Source organism: Eutrigla gurnardus (assembly GCF_963514095.1).
Source record: "Eutrigla gurnardus genome assembly, chromosome: 1".
Lineage (NCBI taxonomy): Eukaryota > Metazoa > Chordata > Actinopteri > Perciformes > Triglidae > Eutrigla > Eutrigla gurnardus.
Window position 1 is genome coordinate 29,476,581 of NC_139915.1, and position 16,423 is coordinate 29,493,003.

Genomic DNA, 16,423 nt, shown 5'->3' on the forward strand with positions numbered 1-16,423 from the left:
GTCTATTCGATGACATCGACTGTCAAATTTAATAAATTGAGAGTGAAAGGAGAATGCCAGGGGGAGTAAGTCCAAGGTCAGCGCCACTGGATCTAAGTGCAGAAGCTGGTAAATGTTTCCCTGGGGAGGTCACTGGCCTGAGTCCTGCTGCATTTGTCTGGCAGGAGGCCTGCTGACATTTTCTGGATGTAAAAGAGCAGTTTGTCTATCGCAGGGAGCGCAATTGTGGCTGACAACTGTTCCACCCGCAGCCCTGCGACAGAAGCATTGTTTGTAAAGGGAGAGGGCAGGTACATTTTTGGGATTTGGCCGATTGGGTTTCAGGGGCCGGCAGCATACAGTACGGCGGCGTTGGGTTTCCTTAGCGGAGGGGGAAACGCTGAACGCCAAATTCACTGGCGAGCAGCCTCCAACCATGTGGCGAGATATTGTTGCCTGTCAGGTGTTGCCTTACACCTCTGAGTGATGTGTTCTCTTCCTGGTAGACGGCAGCAGACACTGACGGAGGCAACAGGAGCTGTGACAAGTAGGAAGCCGAGAAGTTGCTGTGACAGAACGCAGACTACTGGGAGTTTGTTTAAGTTTAGAATTATACTCAGATTATTAGGTTATTGTTCCTCAGCCCCCGTATACACTGAAACAAGTCCTTTCTTCCCTCTAAAGGAATTCACACACTGAAGTTGTTTTTTCCGTATGATTCATTTGCATGTTAATATATCTCACAGAAAGTTGATATGAAAAAGTGACTCTTTGCAAATAAAGGCATCAACCAATCGTGACGCGTCGTAACGGACATTATCAAAATGCACACTGTAGTTTACGACAACAGGGGGGCGCTGTAGTCCAGATGTAGTCTGTAGACGGCAAACTTTTCCATTCTTTTCAACCTTGAAAAGGGCAGCACGTACCAGGTCCACTCCCTCTGTTCTTCCCCTTCACAATCAAATCACAATACAGAACTTTTTATCAGAGAAAAATCCACTTAGAGCATTTCACTAAAAGGAAATTAAATCAAATATCTTACATTAGCTCAGGCTACCTGCCTGATGCTGCTCTAGGATCCTGGTACTTAATCTGCCTGCAAATCTATTTGCAAACATGCATGAATAGTTTAGACAAGAAATATTCACAGTATTTTTTTAAGCATGTTCTTGTCGTTTTTTCATCACGCCCCTGCTGTGCAAAAGCCATACAAAGTTTACTAGTGAGTGTGCAGTGTTATAATACTTTGATTCTGAGACTGCATTTAAATCGTGGAGCACAATGTCCCTATTCTGCACACAACACCACCCATGGTCCAACTGCATACGCTCCATCAATTCTAAACAACACGAGTATGGAAACCAAAAACGTTTTACAATACGATATAAATCACAATAACACTGGTGAACAATGCAAGCACGCAGATAAAATGAGAATTATGTTCATGCGGTCTATCCTCTGGTGCATGCTGGGAGTTTTTATTTCTCGTGCCTATACCTCAGGATGTTACAATATGAAGCACCAGCAATTTAATTCAATCCAGATTAGGAGAAATACAATGAAAGTACGAAAATACAACATATTTATTTAGAGAGAGAGAGCACAGAAAGTAACACATGTTGTCTCAGCATGGCTTATTTGTTCACATTCATAGTTTATGCAAGCACACAAACACAAGAGCAAGAGAGTCGTTCTTCAGGCTCGCTCACGATGACGAAGCAGTCGTCTGAATGAGTGGTGTGTCGTGTGTGTGGCAGGCATTTAGTGCTCGTTAGTGGGGTTGTGTGTATATGTGTGTGTGTCTTTCTGTGATTGTACAGGACAGACATTGTGTACCTTGTCTTGTTTTATATATCTTCAACGCTGGTCTAACTTTCCTCCCCGCGACCCGATCCCAGAGTCAAGCATCGACCTCTCATGGTCGCCGTCATGCACCACAAACTCATGACAAAGCTCTTTTAGTGCCGCAAAGGTGTGTGGGTCATTAAAGATAATAAATATCTTTTTTTCCACAGGCTGCAGGGTTTTGGTTGAAGGTGAACATCCTCTCAGGACTGTGTGTGTCTTTTTGCGTCACCGGCTTGATGGATGAACTGGTGTTTGTCCAAGAGTCAAGTAATTGCCCCACCACGACGGCCCCCGTTTAAAATATTTAAACGGTGTCGAACACGAACGGGCCCCAGCGTCGAGTTTCAAAAGCGAGCGCCATAAAAGGCCCTGGATGAAAACGTTCTGTCACTGTGATGCTTGGCCCCCCGCGGGAGGAGCTGATTCTGTCCGACGGACGCAAGCCATGTACGTAAACATGTCAGAACAGTTTGGCAGGAGGCAAACAAAACGGTAAACCGTGAGCAAAATAACAAATAAGTGTACATTCCAGTGAGAAGTGAGAGTCGTGGTAACATCTAAGAAATGTAACGGCAAAAAAAGCACATCTTAAAAACACTTGTTTTCTGAATTTTTATTGAATATATTATATTTTTCTTTAATCAACATTGCACATATTCCATTTTTTTCAATCACATCTCATATTGCTGTCTACAAAATGTTATGAATGTAGAAAATCCAGAAGTCGGAAGGTTTACCAAAAAATAAAACGAAGAAAAAAATCAAATAAAAAAGGAGAATTAAGGTCAGAAGTGACAAGCTCCGAAGATACAGAGAGAGAGAGAGGGATAGAGAGAGAGTGAAAGAGAGAGAGAGAGAGAGTGAAAGCGAAGGAGAGGAGCTCCCTCGGGAAAAGAATACAAACATACCTTGGGTTAGGATGCATTTTTTTCTCAAAACAAAGCATCATGCAGAATTAAAGCAAGGCTGGCCAAAAAACTCACATGGATATTTCTCAACACCTGAACTGTAGAGATATTTTACATGTTCCTTAATAGTAGCCGTCAGCTGATCGACCTTATTTTTTGCGAGCGACGAGGCAGCGGCGAGTGAACAGTTTGAATATTAAGCATACACAAACATGACGCAGTAACATTAAAAACAAATGCAACAGCCCGCCGCTCGCCGCCACTGCCATCGCCCCCCCAACCTCCCCAAAAAAACCCAACTGTGTAGTTGCCATTAGTCTCATTACCCACACTGCATCTCTGCTGGCAGCATGCAGACCGTTTACCTCTCCGCAGGTGAGACGATGGTGAGAATCATAATGACTAATGTAGATTACTGGATTCTAACCGCCGTAAAACGTGACCGTGGCCTCGGCTGACCAAACTGCACCAGCTTGCATAGACACCTGATAATTATGGGTTTGAATCCCCATCCTCGTCCTGTCAAATTCACACCTTTTTTAATATATTCTTCATTTGTATGTCTTGATAAAATGATCCTAAGACAGACACCTTGTGTAAAAAAATAAAATATTAAGCTTATTAACATATTGTATGAGTCAAAACACGCACACGCTAATTCTTGGCCTTTTTGTTTAAATTATTTTTGATGCAAGAATTCCGACGCCCCCCCCGGGAGCACAACATGCTGCAATTAAAGAAGACACAACAATGGTATGAAGCACCGGAGTGCATCGTAGCAGAACGTGCTGGAAACACAACCCAACGCTCTGCATTTTGTTTATTCCTTTGCACCTGTTTTACTTAATGCCGTGTTGACAAATTGGTGAAGCAGTTTTCTTCATTCGTTTGCGTTTTTGCCCCCCCTCCCATGTGTTTTCTCACGCCGCGTGTGGAGCTCCTGGGGCGTTTGAACTTTTTATATCTAAAAAAGTGATGTGAAACATTACATTGCCATATCGCAGAGCACAGCACATTTATCACACAGCACGAAGGGATTACATAACGTCCTAAACATCCTGCTGCTTTTACCATTAAGAGGTTGAAAACTAACGATTGTGTTGGTTTTTGATTAATCTGACAATCTGTCGATTAATCGTCTTGTCAGGAAAATGTCAGAATTGGTGAAATAAACGTTCCTCGTTCTAATTTTTTCACAGCTCAATGAGATGTATTCAGATTGCTTTTTCTATCCATGTCCAAGTATTCAGGTTATTATCACACAGCAAATTAAAAACATGAAATCCTCACGTTTGAACCAGAGAATACAGATATACCTCTTTGATTTCACCTGCTCTAAAGCTGTCTGCTTTGCTCAAGGGACCTCTGGCAGCACTGAACTCACTGCCTGTTGTGAGTCTATGTGCTCTGACCACAAGTGTGTGTGTGTGTGTGTGTGTGTGTGTGTGTGTGTGTGTGTGTGTGTGTGTGTGTGTGTGTGTGTGTGTGTGTGTGTAACTGTTTTTTTATTCAAACTACACCTTACGCTACACTGTTTCAACTCAATAGGTGGATTTCCCGTCTAGCGAAAGGTGCCGTAAACACAACATTAAATTTAGATAATGTTTAGACTAATGAATGCTATTATCATGTTATCAATATCATAACCTCTGAAAGAATGTCCCATCTTCTAATCATTACCAAAATGTTAAGTATGGATCGCTGAGTAGTTCTCGGATCAAGTGTGTTGTTAGCCCGGTAATTTAAGGTGAGATTATCTGCGTAGACCGTTCAACAAACATGTATGGATTCTGCATTAAATATCGCTTCCATCTGAGACGTGACCAGGAAAAACACTGTAATCATTGCGTTTGCACCAAAGAGCACTTATAACTGTTCTGCAGGAGGCAGATGGTTGCAAAACAACACCGAATTCCAGGCAGTGACATTACATATCCAGTGACGGCACTAAACGAATCCAAATTGCACTCTTGACAGTTCTGCAGAGCTTCTCATAAGCCACCTTGTTTATGAGGAGATTAAGACATGAAACGGCTTCCTGGTGTTATTTAACACCATGGATGTTACAGTCCTCTCTACTTTTTATCCTCAGCCTGATGCATTGTTTCCCTCTATCTGCGGTGCGTAACATCAAACCTTGCTGTACGGAAACACAGTCTACAGAGCTGCCTGTGTGCAACGGGAAGATATTGGGTTTAGCCAGGTTGTATTTATTTTTTCTTTCTCTCAGCAAAAAAGCATTTAAAAGAAACAAATTCAATAAACAAATAATTATCTCAAATGTGTTGATGGTAGGTTTCACATCCACCCTGATTACTATGTGCAAAGGCAGTCAGCGTTGCCAGATTGGGCCGTCTTCCATCCACTTTGGCTACTTTTTTATTTGATTGGGCAGATTTCAATTTATTTTGGGCAGCTTGTGATGATTCGGGACACTCCTTTGTACCATCTGGACGTTTCCTCTCTCAAAGAAATGTGCCGGTTTTAGTTCAGTAGGCTCGGCGCTGCATGAAGGAACTGATAACAGATGATCAATAAAAACAGATTACATCTCCATGTAATAAAACTAGGTTGATTTCTCCCCCCCCCCCCCTATTTTTATAATACTGGCAAAGATTTTCGTTTAAAGAAATAGTTGTTTAGTCGCCGAATGAAGTAACAATAGAAATAAAATAAGAGAACGGACATTCCCGTTATAAACCATATAAACTAAACTGCAAGTCATGGACTCACTAAGATGAGGTTTTGCAGCTACGACTGCTTTTATGCTACACTGTTACAGAAAATGGGCCAAACACTATGCTAGGTCTAACGGCGGCAGGGAGTGAGGCGGAGGAACGCCACTCCAAAGAACTAGCTAACTAGCCAGCCATCCGTGTCCAGAGCTTTACGGCTCCACTGACGTCACCGTAGCAACTAAAAACAATCGGCACGTACTTTTGTACTGGAAGTCCCAAAACACGCCAACAACTACCACCTAATTGTACGAATAAAATATAAAGTCCCGGGGCCCCTTCCCAGCAGCCTTTTTATCAATGGAAATATTAAAAGCGAGAGTGAGTGGGCTGTTTTGGTGTGAAATCTGGCAACGCTGAGTGCACATCACCAGCTCACACCGGGCGGTTGTTTTGCATGGCTTTAACTGTGGTCAATAGGTTGTCTTTTTTAGAAGAAATCCTTAGCTATTGATTTGGGGCAGGCATTCATCTTAAAGTTAATCTTGCCTATAGCCGCTCTGTGGAGAGCACGGAGGATTTGAGTCTCCCAGCCGTTTAGGCCTCAGAAATAAACACCAGCTTCATCAGGAAGGCTGTTTCCTGTTCTCCCAACAAGTGTCTCCCTTTATTTTAAAATAAGTTCAGCTATTTTTTTTTATATCATAACTGAAAAATAGTTTATCTGCGCTGGACGAACCTCCTCTGGTCCGTAGATACGCCAGTGACTTTTCCTCGTGTTTCAGAAACAGTATTTCAAGTGAGTTTTCCAGCTCGGAGGTGATCATGATTAAATCCTCCACTCACCTTGTTCTTTGTTATCTAACGTCCCCACGTAACTGTTAACCGGCCTAACAGCTCATTGGCTGCAGCGGCACACAGACATTATTACTATCTGGCAGCGCTAAAGTCAAAGAAAAATGTGATTTGTTATTAGATATTTTTCCACTAATCCTTTGCCACTCACACCTGCATGACATCCTGACAAATATCCGTGTGGATAACTGTAGATTACCATCTCTTTTTTTATTATTCAGTCCTGGAGTCTCATTCAGCTCACACACCAGAATAAAATACATTTTTTATTCCTGTAATACTGAATCTGCTTAAAAATCTGCCCAGCGACCTTTATTATCATTTCACTTAATACTTTATAGAACAGTGCCCTTCTCTGGGTTACGTCTGATCCCCCAATGAAAGCAGATTTAAGTGGACTGGAACTTGACATAATTGCAGCCTGAAACCAAATGAATTATTTGAATTCAGATCGAGGAAATGTGTTAGAGACCGTCCAGTTAAACAGATTTCTTTCAGTCTCCTTCGGTGCTTGTTTGTTCTGCTTGATTGGATGTGTTGCCCTCCAGGATCAATCAGCCCGATCCTCTTCTCGTTCTCTCTAGTAACCCGTGGACATCTATTACTCTTTGGCTTTGCTTCTGTTGTGCTGCTTTGCGATCGCTGTAGCCCAACACATCGCTGGATTAATACGTCTCATGAATGTTTCAGTATTGTTGCAGTGCAGCTCGTGGCCACTCTTTTGCTTTTCTTGTGACGTTTGTGCATCTGGGCTGTCGGATCTTTGTGAGAGCCAACAATCAGGCCGACCCCTCCCGGCCTGAGCCCCTCAGGTACTGGAACAGCTTGTGCTTCGGCCTCATAATCTGACAAGATTAGTGTAATAAAATCACTTGTCAAAATATATATTTCCCCCCATTCAATTCACCTCTTTAAAGGTCCAGTGCGTAGGATTTAGTTGGGTCTATTGGCAGAAATGGAATATTTAGTTTAATCACCTGACACTAAGAATGGTTGTGTTTTCGTGAGCGTAGTATAAGCCTTCCCTATCGACGTAGGGAGCGGCTCCTCTTCAATGAGGATGTTAGTCCGCCATGTTTCTGCAGTAGAACAGACAAACCAAACATAGGCTCTGGGAAGTTTTTTACGTTTACCCAAAGACTCCGACACGTCCCAGGAAATGCCAGCTACTGTCTTATTTGATTTTCCAAAGTAGGCGAGGCGAAGATCCTCAGAAATAATAGGGTGTTACCATTGTTTCACACCTGGCGCCTCACATTACCTCCATTGACAAGGGAGGGATCAGCGGAGGGGTATTCGGTTACAACCCGCAACTTCACTGCTAAATGCCACTAAATCCTGCACAGTCGACCTTTTAAAGGGAACAGATCTACATTTAGGAAGTACGCCTGGTCTCTGTCTTGTGGACAGTTAGCTAAGAAGACCCATCCGTCTCTCATGGCTCTACTATAAATATGCATCTACATCCAGCAGCTTCACAGACTAAAAACTGGGAAATGGTTAAGAAAATTTAAGTGACAACTCCTGTCCAATCTGATGTTATAATCTGCTGTCATTCCATTTGGATTAATTCATTTGTATTTTCTTTATTACTTATATTGTTATGTATCACTTCAAAAGGAACAACAACTTGGATTCTAGTTTTCCTGATGAACCTTTTAGTATGTAGAAATGAAAAACTACTCCTTCCCAATAAAAAAAAACATTCCAGATGAGGCTTTCCCAAGTAAACTATTGACATCTATTTTAAAACTGTTTTTCTGACACTAAGGAAACAACTGGAACATTCAGCCAACAGCTTTTCTGAGGGACACTATTATTGAGGTAATTACAGATGTGAATTTTTGGGAAAAAGAGCAAACGTGTGAACTTTGGATTTTCTTCAGGAGGAAAGAAGGACACTAAGATCAAGAGCTTTAAAGTCATGTGCGGTGACAGTTAACACAGTATGTATAGGGTGTTTTTTTTAAGGGAAATATAGGAAAATAAAACACTATCTTCATTAAAATACGTTATATAACTGCAACTTCCTGAAATAAAACTGGCAACTACTCGATTCTTTCACAGACAACATTGCGGGTCGAAGAAAGGTAACAAAATCCAATGCTTTTCTCACAAAACTGCACAAACATCAGCAACCTCATGTTTTAGTATGCCGAATGAGTGAGTAGGTGGATTTTTAATGTGCAGTATGTAACAAAAGAAAGAAAGAGAACAAAAAAATGAAGAATGTTGGAGCAGCATTCACAACAATATGAGGAACGTGATTGTATCAGCGAGGACAAACCCGAACACAGGTGACTATGGTCGATGGTCATAACAGTCAAAGAAAGTAAAAAGTCTCAAATTACTCTATCTGCAACACATCTTAGGACACACAAGTATAAATGTCTGCTATTTACATTGTTTTTGTTCTTTTAGTTTTTTTCCTATTCAGTGTGCATCTATATCACAACATTTTCCAGAAGTCCACAACATACAATAAATTCAGGGTTTCACCTTTGGTTATGTAATTATCAAGGCTAGGTTTAAAAAAATATATAACACACGTCCATGTTACTTTTGCATACAGTTAAAGTGAAAACATATCAACAAAGCAGCTGGTCAGCTCTAAATTTGCATCTGAGAAAAAAAACTTTTACGGCGAAAGCCCGGCGAGCGTCGCCCGCCCGTTTTTCTGATAGAAAGTGAGTGTGGCAGATATTTATGACGGTGTTTATGTGCCTGACATCTTTGCTTTAGTGTAAGTGGATCTTAATGTAAGAGGATATTCTTCTGATGTATTTCAGTGTGTCGCATTGAGCCAGTCAATATATACGTCTCCCTCTCTCTCCCAGCCGCCTCTATACACTTTCAGAAATGAGGACTTTCACCTGTTATGACACCATGTGAATTAAGTTTGTCGCCAGCGTTTTGAGTGAGCAACTCAGGCCAGCCTTGTTTAGTCGACAATATGAAACAAGATAAAAATAGATTAAATCGTACCGCTGACTGCACATAAGCAGAGAGCAAACTCAAACCATTTAGGAACCAATGACACCTACGAAGCCGACCCAACTAAAACATTATGTCGACGTTACAACCAAAACGTTATCTCTATCATAGTAAAATATTCACATCTGTTCCTTTTTACGAGACACTTTTTTTTTCACACGTAGAGAAAAAAACATCTTTGAACTTTGAACTATAAGTCTCTTAGTTTCATCACTTCATACATCTGTATATGCGCAGTAATTAAGGCAATCATTTTGGGCCACGACTTACTCATTTGCCATCTCCAGTCCACAACCCCTCCAGGGTTTGTTTACTTGATGACGCGCAGGCAGCTCTTCATCCCCGAATGGTTCCCGAGGGCCGAGTCCCGTCCAGTCCTTGTTGCTTTTTCAGCCGCCGCTCGTGTTCGAGGGTGACCGGTTACCGTGTTTTGCTTGTTCTCTGCAATTTCCAGAGGTGTGGGTGTGGGGGGGGGGGTTACTCCCTCTCCCTGTATCTGGCAGCGCTGCAAGGGAGAGACACACACAGGATGCAAATCTGTCATCGCTCTCGAGAAAATGGCACCCTGAAGATGGAGACTGATTCTGTGCATTTTCTTTTTTTTTTTCGTCTTTCCCAGCCAGAGGATGGGCAAGATGCATCATACTTAAGATGATCATGGGGGTCATTAACTCCCTCTGAAGCACTCAGAGAGGGGTAGGTCTGATGTGCCACAGGGGAATACTACACTACTTACATACAGGTTTAGTAACACATATAAATAGTTTAGCAATATTTACCCCATAACATCCAGTTCCCCCTTCTGTGTCAACCGTAAGTGCTTCAAAGGTTGTGGAAGTAGTCAGATTTCACTTTGTCTGATATTCATTTGTCAGCTTGTTAAAGTTCTTTATTGAAGATATTATAATAAATAGAATAGGAGCAGAATGAACATTGGACTGCTGTGGTAATTTATAGGTAAAGTAGTAGGAAAAAAACGAGAATTATTGTTAGATGTTGGGGTGACAACACACAAGATATATGATGTTTATTCTGAGTTAAATATTCAAACCGAAGGCTCCGTGTTTTTTTTTTTTATGGCTGCATTATTCCGTCAAATATAAAGATTCCAGATGTCGAAGCACTTTTATTGTTGTGCTGAACACACTCTCGGTTGTTTGTGTGTGGTCTTAAAAGTTTTTTATGATTTTTAAACAAGTTCCTACGCGTGTTGATTGCACTTTTTGGAATATTGGAAGTCAAAGTGAACAAAGTGTGTTTGATCATTTCGCAGACATGTTTGCTGTCTTTAGGATCTCAACTGAAATGGGGCTCAGTCAGTTTACCTATATATAGTTTGTCTATACAGGGTTTGTAACGAGAGTCTGTAAAGAGTTCACTTCCCTACAGCCGTATTTATCTCTGAAAGGTTAATCATTCATTATATACAGCAAATATACACAAAACATGCCCAAGACAAAACACTATTAATCAAAACATTAAAACAATTGAAACGATTTACACTAAAAGACTACGGTTCACTACTCCATTACTCATCTATGGTAAGGACTATATACTGAGCTAATCTGTAAAAATAACAGTTAATTAAATCACAATTAAAACATTACTTTTTCAATACATATTATAAGCTAACTGCGTGCAATTTAACTTTGCCTTGTAAGCAGTGATGCTGCGTTTATGTCTAGGGCTTTTATTTTGAAAGGTAAGAACGAAATGAGCAGCACACACTGCCAGTGCCAATGTGGAGGAAATGAGTGCATTATCCCCTAATTAATAAATAAAATCAAAGTAGTTTGTGACCGTATGTGTTGCGATGGGCTGCTCTGCTCACGTTAAATATATTATTTTAATGGATTTGTCTCAATAGTGCTCCTCTCTCTATTCTCGTCGGTCAGTGGCCATCGGAAGGTATACTAATTATCACTAAACATTCGGACAGGCCTACAACATGGCGAACTATGTAGTGGAAATAATAAAACTCTACAAAAGCACAGAAAGTAAGCAATACAAATCTGATAAAATGAATGTCAGGAGAGATAAATGACTTAAAATGCTGTGTCTTTCAAAGCATGACCACGACTCTTCCATAACCTTCAGTTTAACTGTTTATTACTGTAACCACGACAATGAACATTTCTGGAAGGCACAAGCAAATGTCATCCTTTTTAACATTTCTGAAAATTGCAGTCGACAGTTGCGATCTCTGCTACAAAGGTGAGTTATATTCGGATCAATAGAAATTAGCAGCATATGTCGGCTGTAAAAGCAGCGCTCCAAGGATGCCGACCAAAACCCCATCTGTGCCCAGAGAGTGAAAGGGATGATTTAATTTGTCAGTTGGTAAAGCCTGGGGAATCACGGGAATAAATGCCAAGAACAGGATAACTGTGTTTGTGCTGGTCCAAAGAGAAAAACCCGAAGAAGGGAGTGACTAAGAGGAAACCGTGGTGAAGTTTTAAAACAAACACAAACTTGCTGCAGCTCAGCCCAACGGTAGCATCCTCCGTAACCGTGTTTGTGATGCTGATTCAGCCCCCAAATTAAAATTCCTTCTCCACAAAGTGTTTATGTAATTCTGGCCAACTCCCTGTAGGGCGAGACATGTCACAGAGTAACTGTTCTGTGTCCTCGCTATTTGTGCTTATTAAGATGCAGACTATTAGAGACGAGCGACCTCCTTAAACAGAGCAGCTGTTTTAGAATTCTCCACCTCAATAATTTGAGGATTTCCACAAAGTCTCCCAGGAGTAGGAGACATTATGTATGCAATCATAGCTGCAGCAGGCACAAGGCAATTACAACAAACATATGGAGCGTGTGTGTGTTTTTAACTCTCTTATTAAGACATTAAGAGCTAAACCTGTTGTTTACATTATACTACCCTGTACTGTAAAGATAAAACCACAAATTTAAAATCCAATATCGCAGTCAGCACAGGATTCGAGAGATTTAACTGAAGTGCAGCCGCGAGGTGAATCTAGAGAGATCAGAGGATACCCTCCATATAAAACGATGTCTGCCACCTCACAAGTATTTAACTTCAGAGGATAAAATGTGAGAAAATGAAATAAAGAAATCTGTTTACAGCCAAGCCCAGTGATCCGTTTACTGTGTCGACTTAAAAGCAGCTTCCGTGTGTTAGTGCAGTTTAAAGTGGTCTCTGCTGAGGTTCAAAGTTGATATTACTGCACAGTGGATTTCATGCAAGACTTAAATAACAAACTTTTTTTTTTTAGGAGCAGAAACGAGAGAATGTCATGAAAACAAATGAAGCTTCATTTTCTTTGTAATGACGACGAGGCTTTAATATTACAGTGGGGTCATTTGTTGGAATGACTTTACTGGGGATAAATAATAGAACAACAGAATGGCCTGAAGGCACCACAATGTTTTTTAAATTCATATAATCAGAATTAATTGTCCTGTGTAAGCATGGGGCGATATTAAAAATTGTGATTCATGAAAATCATCAAAATATGCTGGAAATTCTTAAAAATGGCACTTTAAAGACACTGGCAACACTTTTCCTTACATTGAAGTAACAAACACATCTTTCTTTAGCAAACATCCTTATAAATACGGAGCCAGACAGCCTTTTCAATTCACTTGTGATATTCATGAATAGCCCGAATAATAATGGAAATTATAGGCCTGCAATTAACATATTCATTTCTATCAAACACATGTTTCCGTTGTATAACCCTGACCCACATTTTCCATAAACGTGCCTTAATGGGTCGGCGTTATCTGGAGGGGAAATGAGGATTCCTCCAAAACAACAACATGCTGCGGGAACCTCCTATGGCTTCAAAACGCTCGTCTCCATATCTGATCGTGAAACCAAACACGGAACGAGGGAAGTCTGAAAAGTCGTGGTGAACTGCATAGAGGTTTAAAAGCAGCATTATTTTTCTTTCTGCAAAGATGCACATAAATGTTGTGAGTAGCTGTGGGCCACAGAGCGGTTTATCCAACTTCCTGTCCAGAGGCTGATTCAAAACATTAAAACTTAAAACCCCCCAAACCCGTAAGCGTCAAAACAGCCACAGGAACCTGTTGCATTATCTATCGGCGCTGTCCGTCTTGTTCTGCCATGTTTTATTGCCACATTAGTTTAAGATGTTTTTTTTTAGACTGAGTGAGAGGGAAAACCTGCAGCGTTTCCTCTCCGGGTCCCTGCAGGTTCATGGTGGATGATCACCCGTCCTTGTGTGTCCTGCATCCAGGTTTCTCACAAAAGACACAGTAATCTAGAGCGATGTGGCAGTTTCTCATTAGAGCCTACCGGAGATAAAGGAGAAATATCTAGTAAAGGTCTCCTCGGAGCCTGTTGTGAATGACTCAGCCCTGGAAAATACTAGGAAGTGATGGAGAGCACTACTGAGGCTAAATATCCAGACAATACAGCAAATAACATTTATTTATTTACTTCATTTATTGGGCTTCTAACACTGAAATAGGACAATCCATGGAATGAGCCCTAGATTTGTATGTCATGTACCTGGCTGCTCTCACTTCTGTGACCCAGCAGGAGCTCCGTACATCTCACACCCCGTCTCTTTGGGACGCCGCCTCCTCCAGGCAGAGCCAGGAGCCCCGGGTTAAACCGTGTTCAGAGCTACAAAACCACCTGCCACCCAGAAGCTAACACTTTTATTTAAAGTCATTTTAAAATATTTGCAAAAGTCCAGGTGAGACAGGAAGAGACAGAACCTGCAGATATTACATGAGATGATTTTGTTTTACAATCCCAAATCTCAAAGTGACATTAACATAACTGCAGGGGGTTGATAGAGTTAAAAAAATATATCGTTTTTTCACCTGATTCCTGAAACTTTACTGTTATTTTGAAACTTCTATATGCCGAACCTTCGCTCTTTATCTTTAGATATCATGTCTGTTAATGTGCGTGCTTAAAATGGATATTCAATGCTAATCTTCAGGTTCACATTCACATGCTTTAGCATCTGTATTGTGAATAAACCTGCATTCAACCCGTTTTGAAATGCTCCCGTGAAAAGCCCATCCTGCTCCGACTGTGGCTTCTGAGATAAAGACGATGCACCTTTTTTAGCAGAGTTCTCGATTCGTGTGCGGTAGATGTTCGGATGGAGGCTGTGAGAACAAACTCGGGTGTCTGTGACCCGACTCTTTATCACCTTTCTAACATTTCACGGTGCCAGCCATGTTACGGGTGATAAATGAATGCCAATATCGCTGCTATAAATAGCCAGAGTTGAGCATAATGTCGGTGAATAAGGTCGGCAGCTCAGGTGTTCTTGGAGGACCTCTGTGATGCAGACAATAAATAAAAGTGTGCTACTTTTTCCCGCCGCCCCACTGCCAGGTGTGAAGATATTTATGACTGAATGAGCAGGCTCCTGCATCTGCAGCTATGAATGAGACTCATTCAACAGACCCACACCTATGCACAGCCTCAGCTGCAGTCATGCCGACCCCTGCAAGGACGTGTGACGCAGAAGAGTCTTCCCCACTAAGAGCAGGAAAGCCTGCACCTGTAGACGGGATGAAACTCCTCAAGAGGGCCGATCTACGACCCCGTCAGCTGTAGATACTATCGCAGCTGAATCAAGTCGGGAAATGAGACGTAACGGCTTCTCATTACTCGTTATTATTATCGTTTTGCACACGATGTGCCCGCGGCCTCCTGCAACCTCTGAAGTAATCTTCCCTACCGAGGAGTTAAAAGGACAAATCTGTTTTATACATCTCAGGTCTGATTGGCAAAATGAATCTCAACACCTCTAAGCAGTGTGCTCACGATGTTGGAACAACTTTCCCTTCTTTGTAGAATTGCTCGCCAAAAGAAATTATACATTTCTCGTTTCAATAAATGTTGCTTCTTGCTGTCGAGTGTGTTTGGAGCTTGCTTCCTGTGGAGACGTGGTGGTAATTAATGCTGAAAAGCTCGGCCAATAGTCATGGCAGCTATGAAGTTTGAATCAGCGATTTATACGTGTTGAGATCTGGTATGGAGACACCACCTACGTCATAAACATCAAGAGTGGCAGCTTGAACGATTGCTTTTCCTTCAAGAGGTCCAATGAGGCAAGGTCCTTGTCAATGGAGCTTTTTTTGAGAACCTTGTAATTTTTTTAAAAAATTTTATGTGCTCTGCTTTCAAATCACACTCATCTAGTAATTCAGCTCGGCACAATACAACTCCAAACCTCTGTGTGGTCTACAGGTACAGAAAGCTGTCAGCTCATCCCTTCACCCTCTTTAACTAAAACTACAAGATTATGACAGTTTGCACTTAAGCTCTTTCCCTCTCAGGAGAACATCCTCTCCGACGCTAAAGTGTTTCTGTTAATGCTCTCATCTAAATCTTCTTGTGATCTGCGTGTCACACCAACTTGAAAACCATCATCATCAAAGCAACCAGCGAGAGCTTCACAGACAAATCACCTGCTATTTATTTTTCATAAGAAGCCTTAAAGCTGTCTGAGTACAATGGAGTGTGTTTCTTAGATGACCTTATCACAGATGTGACTTTGAAAGTACTTTGCTAAAGATTTTTCAACGTCCTTTTGTTATGTTGCTTGCTACGAGGTTGAAGTTTGACAAATGCAACACGTTGTACATCCACCACACTGCACCATAATTACCAATCTACCACTTTACTTTTGTTTTTGTTTTTGTTATATGTTCAGTCTATATAGGTTATATGTTCCAAACCTGGAGAGAAAGAATGAAATAAATCAAATAATCCTGCAGGGACTGACTTTAGGAGAGTGCACATGTAGCAGGGTGCCTGCTTCCTGCTCGCTGACGCTAATCCAAAGGCAGCGGGGATTTTCTGCCTCTTGCTGCTTCTTGCCTCACACCCCTGCAGGGCTCTCAGATCCACACTAGCTTTTCCAATTCCCACACACACACACACACACACACACACACAGACACAGACGAACACACGGTAGACTATAAATATTCAGGCCAGGAATCGGCGGTACGTGCAGCACAATGTACGCCGGGGACATTATACACACACACACACACATACACTGTGCTTATTTCAACCCTAGCACCGAGCTCTCTGTCAGCACTTTTCCATGAGAAAACCCCTACAAGAAAAAAAGCTGCACATCTGCTCATCTGATGCTGTTCATTTTGCCGGACCAGTCCACAAACCGGAGCCCA

At 41.5% G+C, this 16,423-nt stretch overlaps 1 protein-coding gene across 1 annotated transcript in view; it reads right to left on the reverse strand.

Moving 5' to 3' along the window:
• Positions 1–2,439: 2,439 nt before the first annotated feature.
• Positions 2,440–16,423, reverse strand: part of kcna4 (potassium voltage-gated channel, shaker-related subfamily, member 4) — a gene marked incomplete at its 5' end in the record, with an annotated part of 47,349 nt that continues 33,365 nt past the window's right edge. The window contains one exon of the mRNA XM_084018448.1: positions 2,440–9,767. The remainder of the gene's footprint in view (positions 9,768–16,423) is intronic.